The following is a 13,599-nucleotide window of genomic DNA, read 5'->3' on the forward strand; positions in this document are numbered from 1 at the left end:
CCAGGGGGCGTAGATTTCACTAGTGGCTTCTCTCGAGAAAAATAGCAAATGCTGGGTAAACAAATTACCACTACAAAAAAAGACACATCCGTGACATTTTGGGCCGAACGGAATTTTTTTCTGTCATACTTATGACACTTCTTTGACGATAATTATGACAAAACCCGGTATCATCATATATGTGGTGGGCTCCTACTTCTATGACAAAAATCATGACAGAAAATGTGATTTTCGTCCTGGGCGGGCCGGAGACGCAGCTGCATGACATTCTTTGGGCCGTCCATGACAGAAAAAACCGTGGTAGAAGCGAGGGCGAGGAAAATATTGGGGTGTTCCCGGTTACGGTGGGTGGTCGGGGCCGAGCGATGCGCGTTTCTCTCATACACGCACGCGCGTGGGTCTGAGGCGTTGGGCTCTAACTGAACCCGAGCGAGGCGTTGGGCTCTAACCGAACCCGAGCGATTGCAATATAGGCTACGCGTTACTGAACCCGAGCGATCGATCGATGGCTGTTAACTGAACCCGATCGAGCGATTCCTTCGCTACTGCTGCTAATTGAAGCCGATCGATGCTGCCTCTGGATGAACAGTGATCATTGCTGGGGGGTTCGGATGAACAACTCCCGGTGGGGGTGGATGAACAGGACCCCGTGGTGTTGCCTATGGATGAACAGGACCCCGATCGATCGAGCCGGTTGGGGCTAGATGAATAGGACCCTGTGGAGGGCTGGATGAACAGGACCACCCCGTGGAGGGCTGGATGAATAGTAGACGGTGGAGGGCTGGATGAACAGTAGCCCGTGGAGGGGTGGTTGAACAGGAGCCCGTGGAGAGGGCTGGTTGAATAGTGTGCGGTGGAGTAGTGTGCGGTGGAGGCTGGATGAACAGGAGCCCGTGGATGAACAGTCGCAGGTGGAGGCTGGAGGAGGTCGACGGTGGATGAACAGTAGCCCGTGGAGGTTGGAGGGGGTCGACGGTGGAGATGAACAGTATCCCGTGGAGTCCCGTTTTGCGGTACGCCACACCCCTCCCGATGAACAGGACCCCGTTTCGACCGTAGTGCTCCAACACAAGTCCGTTTCCTCCGTTTTGCGGTACGCCACACCCCTCCCGATCAACAGGACCCCCGTTTCGACCGTAGGAGGTCCGTTTCCTCCGTTTTGCAGTACGCCAGACCCCTCCCGATGAACAGGATCCCGTTTCGAACGTGGCCGGGCGAACACAATGCCGTTTGCTCCGTTTTGCGGTACGCCAGGCCTTGTTTCCATCGGCTGTTCCATCCAAGCCCTCCCGATGAACAAGACGACGCATTCCATTCCGACCCAGCCGGTTGGCTCCCCATGAACACGACGACGACGCAGTTTCTCTGTTCCAACCCAGCCATGTACACAAGCCCTGGCCGTATGTACGTGCGAGTAGGTGTTCGAGACCCCGCCCGTATATACGTACGTGGCCGTATTTACTTTCTTGCACCCTGACCGCCGTACGTACGTGTACAAACTACGTGCACGCCTCTACTACGACACATGCGCGCCTCTACATCGACCAGTATGTACGTACATGTTCGCGACCAGAATGACAATGCTATGTACGCTTTGACTAGGTGGGTCCCGACTGTCAGGCACTTCCTTGTGTGCGAAGATGTAGCTGGTGGGTCCCAGCAGTCAGGGGGCAAATCGTTTTTTTTGCCCGGACGCACTTCTTTGCGTGCGAAGATGTAGCTGGTAGGTCCCAGCAATCAGGGGGGAAACGTTTTTTTCGCGAAATACAATTGCCCGTCCGGTGGGTCCCTGCTGTCAGGTGGAGGAATAATTATTTGCGCGTAATAAGGAGGCACTTCCTTGCAGCCGCCGTGGACCAAGTTGTCAGCCTCTCCACGTACAGTACTCTTCCGATGGAAGTCGTTCCCTGACCACGTTGACCATGACGCACCGAGAGCACCAGGGCGGTGGACTACGGTGAGGCCTAAGAAGGGGATGACGCGGAGCCGGGGAAGACGCGGCAGAGGAAGCCCATGCGGAGAGGAGTACGAGGGTTCACTGGTTCGGCTGCCGTCGCTGCAGGGCCTGGCCAGCTGTGGGAATAGTTGGGGGCGATGAGGCCTCTGCGGTAGCACAGCCGGCCAAGGGAGGCAGGAGCATGCGGCACGACCGGCGCTACTTTGGGCGGCTGGAGCAAGAAGACCAGAGGTTGAAGAAGCACTACGGCCGTTGGATGGACATCATACGGTCACTAGAGCTAGAATCGTTCATATTGACTAAGTTGACAAAGCACTCCGTCCCCGTCAACTTAGTAGGCCCACAAGTCAGCCTCCCACCAAGGTGGGTCCCAACTAGCAGGGGAGTATTCATTTTTTTGTGCGTAATAAGGAGGCACTTCCTTGCGTGCGAAGATATAGCTAGTGGGTCCGAGCTGTCAGCGGTGGTAACGTTTGTTTCGCAAAATACAGAGGCCCTTTCGGTGGGTCCCAGATGTCAGGTGGAGGAATCATTATTTTGCGCGTAATAAGGAGGCATTTCCTTGCGTGCGACGTGGACCCAGCTGTCAGCCTCTCCACGTACAGTCCACTTCAGATGCATGTCGGTCATTGACCACATTGACCAGGCCGCGCCGAGAGCACCAGGGCGGTGGACGACGGCGAGGCCTAGGAAGGGAACGATGCAGAGCCAGGGAAGACTCGGCAGTTGTTTCCCACGCGGAGGGGAGTACGACTGTACGAGGGTTTACTGGTTCGTCTGCCATCGCCGGAGAATAACAGCAGGTGTGGGTGAGTAGAGGGATGGCTAGGCCAGCGATGGGAGTACGGTGGGCGGTGAGGCCTGCGCGGCAGCACAGCCGGCCGCGGGGAGGAGGGAGCAGGCAGTCCCGCCGGCGCTTGTTTGAGCGGCTGGAGCAGGAAGAGCAGAGATTGAAGAAGCACGACGGCCGTTGGATGGACATCCAACAGTCACTGCTCGTGCGTCAACCTTTTTTAGGAAAGCCTCAAATCTGTGGAAAACAGCATACAGCCCATCTGCCATTATTTCTAATAATTTTCAGCCCATTTGCTAATTCTTAAGGTTTTTTTGGAGCCCATAATCTTTTTATTAGCATTACAGCCCATATTGTGGCCACGGTTAAAAAATTGTACGAAATTTTGCATATTTCGGTGCGGTCCGAACTGTTTTTAATCCCAAAATTTTGAGTGACATTCAAACTGATTTTAAAAATAAATGTATATCAATATAAAATCCAACAAATTGTCCACGCATAAAAATCAATGCAATTTAAAATCTCGAAATAAAAAAAATAAATTTGAAACTAATTGTCGGTTTGATGTGTTTTAAAAATGTACAGCTCATTTCTCATTACTGATAGGCCATTTTCTCGGCCAGCCGAATGAACTCTCCTTGTCTTGAAACATTTGCAGCCTAACAGGCCTGACAAAGTGACATTACTTGGCAAATCACAAAAAATGTGTTGTGGCCGTGGACCTAGCAGCGGCCGTGGACCCCGCTGTCAGCCTCTCCACGTACAGTACTCTTCTGATGGAAGTCGGTCGTTGACCACATTGACCACGCCGCGCCGAGAGCACCAAGGCGGTGGACGACGGCGAGGCCAAGGAAGGGGACGACACGCAGCCGGGGAAGACGCGGCATTGGATGCCCACGCGGAGAGGAGTACGACGGTTCACGGGTTCGGCTACGGTGTGAGGCTGCCGTCGCCGCAGAATAACGGGGGTGTGGGTGAGTGGAGGGATGGCCTGGCCAGCAGTGGGAGTAGTATGAGGGCGGCGAGGCCTCCACGGCAGCAAAGCCGGCCACGGGAGGCAGGAGCAGGCGGCACGACCGGCGCTGCTTTGGGCGGCTGGAGCAAGAAGACCAGAGGTTGAAGAAGCACTATGGCCGTTGGATGGACATTGTACGGTCACTGGAGCTAGAATCGTTCATATTGACTAAGTTGACAAAGCCCTCCGTCTCCTTCAAGTTAGTAGGCCCACAAGTCAGCCACCCACTATGGTGGGTCCCAGCTAGAACGGGGGTATTCATTTTTTTGTGCGTAATAAGGAGGCACTTCCTTGCGTGCAAAGATATAGCTGGTGGGTCCGACCTGTTAGCGGGGGGAATGTTTTTTTCGCGAAATATAGAAGCCCTTCCCACGTACAGTGCGTAATAAGGAGGAACTTTCCTTGCGTGCGACCATGGACCTCGTGGGTCCCAGCCGTCAGGCTCTCCACGTACAGTCCTCTTTCGATGACTCTCGTGTGTGGACCACGCCGCGCCGAGCGCACCGAGGCGATGGACGACAGCGAGGCCCCAGACTGGAATGACCCAGAGATGGGGAAGACGCGGCAGTGGAGTCACAGGCGAAGAGGAGTGGGAAACTTGACTGGTTTGGGTGCGGGGTGGGCCTACACTCGGCAGAGAATAACAGGAGGTGCAGAGTGGAGGGATGGCCTGGCCGTCGGCGGGGTAGCGTTTCGCTGAGGAGCGCAAAACAACGCCGCTGGACGCCGGAGGCTGGAGCAGGCGGTCCCGGCAGCGCTGGGGGAAGAAGACGAGAGATTGAAGAAGAATGTCGGCCGTTGGATGTAAATCCAACGCCTTCTTAGGCTTCGACCTACTGGCCCACATGTCAGCCAGTCCATTTGTCTTTTTAGTCCATTTGGTGGGCTGGGTGAACCAATGATGTAGCATCTATGCAGCCTGTTTATATATATGGTAGAATTTAAAGCCCATTTGCATTTTTCTTGAAATCCGCGGACTTGCTGTGCTGGGTGAAAATATCATGTTGGGCTAGAAGGAGAAATGTTATAAAAACATAAACACGTGATTGCACGTCTATTACTGCATTGGTCAGTAAAATCTTTGCAAGCTTATGTACGCAATCACTAGGAGTTAACTTGCCAAGTTATATATAAACAATTATTATTATTATTTTGTAAGAACTTTCAACTTACGAAATAAAATATCATTTTAATCTGATGAGTTAATAGTAGGTGGGGTATTATTATTTTTTAGGCTAGACGTGGGAGAGTTGAGTTGGTTCTAGGGAAAAGTACTGGGAGAAAACTCAGTTTACATCGAGAAAGAAAGTGGGAGAAAATTCAGATATAGGATTACTGAAAACGAAAAATAAAGGAAGTGGGAAGGTCTATAAAATGGTTGGACGAACGACAGGTTTAACGGAAACTTATGTTGTTTCCAATATATATATATATATATAAAATAAACTAAGATATAAATATAGGTTCAGTTTTGCATTCTTATAGAAAACAGGTTCAGTTTTGCATTCTTATAGAAAAATAGAACTGAGCTGTGCGTCGTCTTGAAAAAACAAACATAACTTGGGCTGCTGATGTTATAGACAAGCTAGGTTGGGAGGCCCAGAGGCCGCTTGATACCTGCTGGATCTAAAAAATGTTGAAACATGTCGTGGGCTGCCCATGTTTAACAACAAAAAATAGGCCATGGACCTGGTGGGCCCGGGACTGTCAGCCACTCGACGAACAGTTGTCTCCCGATTCCTCTTGTTTTGCTGACCATGTTGGGAACGACAGACGGCGGTGCCGCGGCTAGAGCACCAAGGCGGAGGACGACGTAGAAACCTCGGACCGAATGAACCAGAGCGGGGGAAGACGCATGCGGAGGGGAGTACGAGGGTTGACTTGTTCGGGTGCAGGGTGGGCCGGTGGAACTGCTGCCACCGGACAATGTGTGGTAGTAGAGGGATGGCCTGGCCAACGCCATATGCTATGATGGTTAGCCGTTGTATAGGAAGAGGACGAAAGGTTGAACAAAATAAAGAAATACAAATGGATAGGTGGTTGGTCCCATATGTCTGTGTACGAGACCTGCTGGGTCCACCTGAGGAGGGGAATATGTTGGGAGGAAGGAGATTCAAAGCACGGCAGCCGAGTGAACACGTTTTTTTAACGGACAAGTGAACTAGTTACATACATAAGCAAATAGCCACTAAAAAGCAAACAGGTTAATGGGTTCTTAAAAGAAATATTTCGGACAAAACAGATAATTACGACACATAGGCTAATGCATGAAACACTCAGATGATAAAGGTGCTTATAAACAGATAAAGTACAACATCTAGACCTTCCTGGCATGCTTGATCATGACGCTGCGGCTGTCCGTGTACTCGTCGGTTACAGGAAGCAAACACGCCCTCATGTCCAAGATCTGCCTGTACATGTCGTAGCATGCGTATGCGTCCTTGGCCGCGTAGGTTATGTAGGCTAGCTTCAGAGGTACCTCCCACATGTTCAGGTCCTTGGTATCATTGTCTTCTTTCATGTTGGCGTATCAGGTGTCGATGATGGTCTCGGTGAGGTCAACCACGGAGGCCTTCTCCTGCCCGTTGCTGATGATCTTGTTTTGCTTCTGGATGTCGACAAGCTTGTTAAACTAGATGGCCGAATCGTCGCGTTCTTCCTTCTCTCCGCCGTAGCGAAGGTGCAGTCGGCGCTGCCGATGAAATGGGCGAATGCTCCAGAACCTCTGATGGCCCTACAGAAGTGGTAGATGAGAACCTGGTCCCGCACACATACTTGGGCGACAGCGATCCGCTGGTCCCTGTCAAGGGACGAATGGATGGGCACAAGGTCTAGTCCTGCAACCTTGTGCTTTCTCGTCCTGTAGGTACTGCTTGAACTCGGCGAGGCAGAGCTTCATCGAGTCCCGATCGTTGGTGTACATCACATTCAACTTGGTGCAGCCATAGGACTGAACGGCGAACTCAAAGGGGGGCTCCTTGCTAAAGTCCATATCCAGCAGGCTCACCCCTCAGATCGCCATTGGAGTCTCTTCAAGTGAACGAGTGTGTTGGCGGAGGCAACATTTTGTTTTTGAGCTCTTGGGGAACTGGATTCAACAGTAAACTGAGTGTGTACAGGCGACAATAGTTACTACCCCTCCCTCGTCCGCTGCACACCCGGCAGAAGATGCACCCTCGGTGCATTCAAACGCCTCCATTAAGAAACCTACTCCGGCCACACGTCGGTTCACGAGCGGGTCTGTATTGGTACTGTAATAACAGGAGTTAGTGGTCACTTTACTTAAATTTAATTAGCTTTAATAGAAATTTATTCTTAAACAAGCAATGCATTGGCTCGTTCTATCAGTGCCACGGGATCAACATGCACAACAATTAGAATTATTATTCTCAGGACGCACACGATCAGCACATTTGTCGCACTTTCACAAAGATAATACCACCAAGTTTGAACTGTTTGTTATGGTTGTTGTCCTTTGCATCATCATGCCGTGTTTCCCAGCATGCAAGATTCAGAACCAACAAATAAGATCCAAATAATAAGTACAACAAGGATGCCTACACATCTCATTGATTCCCAGCTTGCAAGATTTAGAACCAACAAATAAGATTCAAATAATAAGTACAACAAAGATGCCTACACATCTCATTGATTCCCAGCTTGCAAGATTCAGAACCAACCCATTAAAGCCTTTTGATAAAGTGAATATCGGGATTAAATCCATCTTGGCTAGCCATGTCATACAATCGAAGAACTTGGTGAATGCTCTTGACCGTCACAATATCTGTAGTTGAGTATTCCTATTTGCACAGCACAACACAAGAAGAGCGTGCTTACTATAATAGTGGCACTCTTTGAACTCAACCTGCAGCTCCACTCGGATGAGGCCTGCCTGGAGTTCCATGATTCAATTCATGTGCCTTTTTCTGCAATTCACCTGAAATGAAGCAAAGATTGCATCATTCAGCTAGCAAGAAGTACTTGCTCTCGTGAGCTGGCAGGTTCTTCTTTAGTAGTTGCACTAAAATTGAGGAAGATTAAGGTTGGCTGTCCGGCTCATGTAAGGTGCAACTATAATTTGCCAATCCTTTTGTGCAGTTCCACTAAAATAAAGTGCCATTGTGGTGACAGTGACGGCTCATCTTGCAAAGGCTAATAAAATGTTACACGAGATTACCAGCAGAATTTGACGGAGATTTTGGAAACTCCAATCACCATTTTGTGCAGTCCCACCAAAATTGAGAGATGTTGCCCAAGTGACATTTTAGTTGAACTGCACAAGACACTCATTCCAAAAAAAAGTGTTTTGTGCAGTTCACCAAAAGGTCACAATAGCAACAAGGTGAAATGGATATCCCTATCTTCACAAAAAGATAGAAAGTAAGCAGTTGCTGGTCAATAAGAATATACGAAACATATACGAAATGAAAAGAAGCATCTTAATTATGTTCATGGCAATCACGCAAGGACAGTCGAAAATTTAAAACGTCAGCAATGCTTCATGTTACCAGAAGCATTACGATCAACAATGAGATTCCTCAAATATGGGATTAATTTAATGGTGGCATTGTTTGTTTACCAGATACAGTAAATCAACAGCAGGTAAAGAGTTGGTTTAAGGGCATGGGACCATGGGGACACCAGGACACTCAGCAGCGTAAAGGAGCAACTTACTTATCATACTGGGGAAAACAGCAGGAGTACCATTTGTAACACAGTTTAATTGCATCTTATCACTGGAGGCATTAGATTAACAATAACACTGGTTAGACATGTCCCTAAGGTAACAGTGTGATTGCTTCATTTTACATGCGCCCTTACATTAACAACAACAAAAGGTTGGTATAAGGACATGCGACAGTAGACGCATCAGCACAATGTACCTACAAGGAGGCATAAAGTGGTGATGCCGAGTTTGTTCATGCTATGTGAGGGCAGCAAATCTAATCCTGGAGAACTTTTACTATGTGAGGGCAGCAAACCTAATCCTGGAGACCTTTTACTATGTGAGGGCAGCAAATCTAATCCTGGAGACCTTTTACTATCTGAGGGCAGCAAATCTAATCCTGAGACCTTTTACTATGTGAGGGCAACAAATCTAATCCTGAGACCTTTTACTATGTGAGGGCAGCAATTCTAATCCTGGAGACCTTTTACTATGTGATGGCACCAAATCTAATCCTGGACATACTCTGTTGACTTGTCCACCAGCCGCCACTTTCTATCCTTTTTTCAACCAATAATAGATCTGTTCCTTATCCAGTTTGTACTGCGTTTTCCCATTATTTCCCTTTTCAACCAAGAGACCGGTTGGGTATCCGGTCTCTACTACTTTCACCATATTATTTCCTCTTTGAATAAAGTCCTAGATTCATACTATAACTTTCCCCCCTTTCTTTGTTGTTTGAACAAAGTCCTAGATTCGAATGCATGAAGTAGCTTTACCTCTAATAATACTAAAAATTTAGGTGGCTTTGGAAGAGCTGATGGGAGTAGAAAAAGATGCACATGCAGACACATGGGGATTTGGGGCAGTAGAGCAACGCCGCTTTTGAAGAACTTATACCTGAGGGTCGTCGGGATGTCGGCGGTGGCAGGTCGGATCTGCGGACAATACGACAGGGAGGAAGAAGGGTCGGAGGACCTCCCGAGCCGGCGTTGTGTCGGAGAGAACGGCACGGGCAGAGGATCGGGCCCCTCCGGCAGCTCTGGGTTTCCTCCCTCGCCGGTGATGACCGCGTGAACGATGCACCTAGTCCTCTACACACACCAGCCAAAGGGATCCGGCCGGATCTGTGACCAGCGGTGAGCAGAGAGAAAATGTCGCTACCGCTGTCTTGTTTATATCTGGAGAGGATGAGAGAATGAAGAGAGCAACCCTAGTAAAGCAAGCGCTCAGGCCCCTGCGTACATATATAGTGGAGTGATTATCTTTTTCTCCCCACAACAAGTGTTTCAATTTGTGTACGTGGCATTAAAGAAAAGAAACTCTCTATTTAAGGTGACTAACTGTACGACTCCTACTTACTACTACTAGTAGTAGTATTGTTCACTTGTGCTCCCCGGCCCTCCATTCATTGAACAACCCCACGGGTGAATAAACATACAATACTAGTATTTATATAGAACGAACAAGCTCGAACTATTTTCGCGTAGTTAAAAGTTGAGGGCGGGGCTTTTCCCGGGCAGTACGTGCGGCAGTTTTCGCGTAGGCGGTTTGACAGAGAGGCGAGGAGGGTGAGGGAGTAGCGGATTCAACTTACTTACTGCTGGAAAGGTCGGGCTGTGCGATTTGACGGCGCGTTATTGTTTGAATCCATGTGTTAGAGTTAGTTTGGGTTAGTTTGAACTCAACTAACCCAAAAATATCCAAACAGGAGGGTTAGTTTGGGTTAGATGCATCTAACCCATTCAAAAAATCTAACCCACCCAAGAGGTGCTTATTTGGGTTAGTTCTTCTCGGGACACTAAAAAACACATTTTTCTCTCGCTCTCCCCGCAGCAGATCCCTCCCCACTTCCTCGAAGCTTCTCGTCCTCTCCCTCCCTCCCTCTCGCACCGCCCATGAAGGCACCTCGCCGTATCCGCGCTCCATCTAACCCTGTCATCCAAACACCTCTTTCGCTAGAGTTACTTCAAGGTTAGTTCAGGATTAGAATCTAACTCTAACCTTTAACTGAGTTAGAGTATCCAAACAGGGCCAGTCGGTACGACCGGGGTGATGCCCCCCTTCCGTTCCGCACTCTAATCTGGTGCATGACACGTATTATGTCGACCCGGATGCTGCTGGCTGTCCCACATGTCGGCGAAGTAGTACGTAGTAGTAAGAAGGAGCAAAGAATCATGCGGTTTAAGTCTTTCTAGAGATTCCAACAAGTGACTAGACTACACCGCGTGCAGTATCTCAAATCTCAAATCTCCCTTCCGTTTATAGGGCTCAAATCTCAAATCTCATCAACCAAGGCATTTTGCGATTGGAGGAATGTATCTCGTACTTTACAAAACTACCCTAATTAAACTCATGCATTAATTACGTAGTTCTCTCGTTTTCCTCTCCGCCTTGGTCGCGGTGCACAATATTGAGCACTCCTATATGACTAGCCGCTCTATCTACATGCGGGACATCAAAGCATCCGGGCCCGCGTGCCATCCACCAAATCACAGCGAGGTGCTACAGTCGAAACTCACCGGTCACCCCGGTGTGGCCGTCATGACCCGTCATATCACAAAACGCACACCTTTACCAGCAATGGTAAAGTGGCCTCGAAGTTGGACTGGACGAAGCAACCATCATTTCACTGGAACGCTCGTTGAAGCCCTTTCTACCCTTTCTTGAAGAAAACCTCACTCTAGGCTACTCACTTCTTCCATTTTTCTTCTGTATCGACGAAGGAAAGGTGGGCGAATCAGTGATGCTGCTATATTTTCATTCCAAGAATCTTCTTTTTGCGAAGCACCGACCGATTCTCACAACCTATTCTTTTCCCGTTTTCATTGCGATTGTGGTTTCCTTTCGATTGCTTTTTGTTTGTCAGTTCATTGATGGATCCTGGAGCACTAGGCAAAGAGTTGCTGGCGGACAACCCACTGGAGACAGCGATCTCCAGGAAGCGAGCACCGACCAACGAGTTGACCATGTTGGCGGGACAACCCATGGAGACGAAGAACTCCAAGAAACAAGCACTGGCCAAAGAGTTGACGACGTTGGTGGACGAACTCCTCAAAGAAAGTTGGAAGAACAGCAAGGGCCCCACCGTGCCTACCCTAGAAACTCTGATGGCCACCTATGCGAGGCTCAAGGCCGAGTTTGAGGAGATAGTCACCGTTGAGAAGCAGTATTCCCCTAGCAAGGTGATGGCCCCCATCGAGGACGAGGAGATGGCCCCCGGAGGGATGGGATCCCCCGGTGAGCTGCACAAGGTAAAAAATGATGGCTTATTACCATAGTTGTGATTTTTGATTATTTGCAATGTGCTTGCTAATATGTTAGGGTTGTGCAGGTGCCGGTGGACGTCCTTGATGATTCCGATGTCGCGGCCCGTCCTGTGGACAACGCCCAAGAGATTGTTTTCGATGTCGCGGTCTGTCCTGTTGGCATCGCCCCGGAGATCGATTCCGATGCCGCTGTCCATCCTGTGGACATCGCCCTAGAGATTGATTCTGATGTCGCGGTCAGTCCTGTGGACATCGCCCCAGAGATCGATTCCCATGCCACTGTCCGTGATGTGGTCATTGCCTGAGAGATCGATGACAAGAAATAGTTGGTCACGCTAATCCTTCAGGGTAGTTTGCATTTCCCTGTGTTTAATTACCAGAACGACACGTGTTATCAAACCATCTTAGGGCTAGTGCACTATCTTGTGTGGGCGGTACTTGCTACTTTTGTTTGATAGTGAATCATGCGAACCCTCTCCGAGTTATGGAAACAGATGTATCCTCACCAGCTTTTGATGTAATATATGGCATGCTTAGATGTAAGTTTGAACTATTTATCATATCAACAGGGCTTATTTGATGATTCTTGGTGTTAGTAGGCTAGCTACTGTGCGAGCTATAGTACTTGCAAAGCACTCACCAAAGAGAAATGTTGGGGCTGATGAGCTCGTGGTACGCTTATACGGATCCGTCGTCGATCGGCCAATAGCCCAAGCTCCTAAACTTTTAGGCTTAGCGATCGATCAGACAATAGTCGACACAGATACATTCAGGCCTCATTTGGTTCATAGGGTAGGAAAATCATAGCAAAAGTACAGAGACATACAACACAAAATCATAGCAGTACAGAGACGTCCCTCCGTTCCAAAATAGATGAGTCAACTTTGTACTACTAAGTTTGAAATGGAGGGAGTACAAATCCTAGGCCGGCTAGTTTGGCCTAGTGGGTTTCAGTGATATGACGTGGTACAGTGCCGTCCAGTCTTCGCGTGTGGTAGAAGTACTATGGGTAGAGTAAGTTTTCATGAAGAAGCGGAATTCAACGAAGTCATGATGGTTCCTTCGTCCGACTAACTTACAGTGGGAAAGGTTGAGCCTGCGCTACGACCGGGGTGGACCAAGATAATTTTGTGCATGGAAGGTGACCAGGATGGTCGACGTCCCACATGTCGACGAATGAAAGTATTCTTTCTGATATAGTGGACGAGCAACGAGTATTCATTGTTTATTTTTGATGAAACCTATTGTCTCCACTGTTACGACGGAGGAGTGTGAAACACGGCAGCCCAGTGAACTTGGCATGTGCACCACTCCCTCCTTCCTCATGTAATACTACCATAGTGTTGACTATAAGGTTGGCTATAAGGTTACAACTTTTTCTCACTTTCTCTCTATCTATTTCCTCTCAAATGTTTTTTACCTTTCTTTTTTAGACACAATTGTTTTTTATGCCTCTTTTTTTAGAATTAGTTTTTTATACCTAGGAGCACGTGTAGAGACGGGCTCCTGCAGATCCCACTCCTTGACTTTGTCAATGCCTCTCTCTCCTCCACATAAGCGGGCTTAGGGCATGTACAATGGTTCTATTGTAGGGATGCCACATAGGATAAATGATAAGGTGGAGGAAATAGAAATCATAAGAAAAGGCTTGTCTTCTCTTATTTAAGAGAAGACAAGAGATGATCTCTTAGCACAATATGTTTCACCATGTTTTTAGGAATAACTAGTTATTGAAGATAAGGCTAAGAGATGATCCATTGTACACATGTTTTTTTGTCATCTCTAAATTACATGCAAGACTTATGATAAGACTATCTTATCAACCATTGTACATGCCCTTTATAGCCCAGAATTTTACTGGTACTACTTGCTATGAATGCGGGCAGCTGGCCTCTGAGG

Source organism: Triticum aestivum, chromosome 2D (assembly GCF_018294505.1).
Source record: "Triticum aestivum cultivar Chinese Spring chromosome 2D, IWGSC CS RefSeq v2.1, whole genome shotgun sequence".
NCBI lineage: Eukaryota > Viridiplantae > Streptophyta > Magnoliopsida > Poales > Poaceae > Triticum > Triticum aestivum.